This window comes from Silene latifolia, chromosome 9 (genome assembly GCF_048544455.1).
Source record: "Silene latifolia isolate original U9 population chromosome 9, ASM4854445v1, whole genome shotgun sequence".
In the NCBI taxonomy this organism is placed as follows: Eukaryota; Viridiplantae; Streptophyta; class Magnoliopsida; order Caryophyllales; family Caryophyllaceae; genus Silene; species Silene latifolia.
In genome coordinates this window covers 179,269,338-179,271,148 of record NC_133534.1, presented here as the reverse complement: position 1 = coordinate 179,271,148, position 1,811 = coordinate 179,269,338, and the positions used below count along the sequence as shown (strand labels likewise).

Genomic DNA, 1,811 nt, shown 5'->3' with positions numbered 1-1,811 from the left:
CAAGTTGATCATCAAATTTGGGCTTGGCTTGACGACTTGGAAAAGGAAGTCTAACCACAATGGGCTCCTTCTCTTTGGTTTTGTCTTCATTCTTCTTTGAACTTTCTTCTTTTGATGATTCCCCTTCTTTGGGACTTTGTACAATTTCTTCATTTTCACTAGCTTTCACAACTTCATTCTCAACTTGCTCCTTTGGTGCTTCATATCTTGTACCACTTCTCAAGTGAATGGCACTAACCGTTTCATGTCTAGGGGGATTACTTTGAGGTGGTAATTGCCCCTTTTGTCTTTGTGAGCTTGAAGATGCTAGTTGAGTCAATTGTGTTTCCAACATCTTGGTGTGAGCTAGAATGTTGTTGATGGTGGTATCTTTTGCTTGGCTATCTTTTTGCATTTGGGTGAAAAATTCTTGTTGATTCTTTTGCATTTGGAGGACCGCTTTTTTGACATCAAAACCTTGGTCATTTTGGTGATTGTATGGATTTTGATTTTGGTAACCTTGGTTTTGATTGTAAAAGGGTCTTTGATTTTGATTTCTCATGGGTGGTGGAGTGTATGTTGTTTGAGGGTTTTGAACATTTTGGCTCTTGTATGAGAGATTTGGATGGAACTTGGTGTTTTCATTGTAAAAATTTGAATAAGGGGTACCACTTTTGTAAGCTTGGAAAGCATTAACTTGTTCGGTTGTTCCCCTACATTCATTTGAGTCATGACCCAAGGTTCCACAATTCTCACATATCCCGCTTGGGATTGATGAGGATGCCGTCATGGCATTGACATGGTGCTTTGATGTTTTTGATTTTTCCTCAAGCCTAGCCATAGCTTGTTCAAACTTCAAGTTGATTGTGTCAATATGAGCACTAAGTTGAGCACCTAATTGAGTCACGGTGTCCACTTCATACTTTCCTCCTCTAGTAGCCTTGCGAGGCCTACTATATTGTGAATTATGGACCGCCATTTCCTCAATCTTGTTCCATGTTTGATTGTCATCAACTTCGGTGAACATTCCATTTGATCCCATATTGAGAATGTTCCTTGAATCTTCATATAAACCATTCCAAAATTGTTGCACTAAAAACCATTCGCTAAGTCCATGGTGAGGACATGAGCGACAAATACCTTTGAACCGCTCCCAAGCTTCATACAAAGATTCTTCATCCCTTTGCTTAAAACCCGTAATTTGAGCTCTTAGCATGTTAGTCTTTTCCGGTGGGTAGAATTTTTGTAGAAAGCTAGAGCTAGCTTCTTCCAAGAATCTATTCCAAGGGTGGCCTTATCAAGGCCCTTCAACCATTGCTTTGCGGTGCCGATTAACGAAAAAGGAAATAAGACCCATCTTATTTGGTCTTGAGTCACGCCCGTTTGAGAGATAGCTTCACAATAATCGCAAAAGGTTTCCATATGAGAATGAGGGTCCTCACTAGGCATTCCCCCGAATTGGCTCCTCTCAACTTGTTGGATGAAGGCGGACTTGGCAATAAAGTTTCCGGTGAGATGTTGTGGGGTAGGAGTACCATTTGGTAGATCCTCCTCGGTGGGTATAGAGTGTGACGAGAATTTAGGCATTGTAGGTGGATTTTGTGTGGTATTGTTTAATGGGTTCTCTTCTCCTTCTATTGCGAAAGGATTGACAAACTCACTAGTGGGTTGAACAACTTCACCAACACCTCCCAAATTCCTCCTAACAAGTCTCCTATTATTCGTCAAGGTTCTTTCGATTTCAAGGTCAAAAGGTAACAAATTCCTTTGTAACCTTCTAGACATGCAAAATATCAAACAACTAGAAAACAATTAGAACAAACCTTGAGGAG

At 40.4% G+C, this 1,811-nt stretch overlaps 1 non-coding gene across 1 annotated transcript; it reads left to right on the top strand.

Moving 5' to 3' along the window:
• Positions 1-1,088: 1,088 nt before the first annotated feature.
• LOC141602825 (small nucleolar RNA R71) lies at positions 1,089-1,195 on the top strand. Its single transcript, XR_012524733.1, has one exon. It is a non-coding gene; the product is annotated as a small nucleolar RNA R71 (small nucleolar RNA).
• Positions 1,196-1,811: the final 616 nt, after the last annotated feature.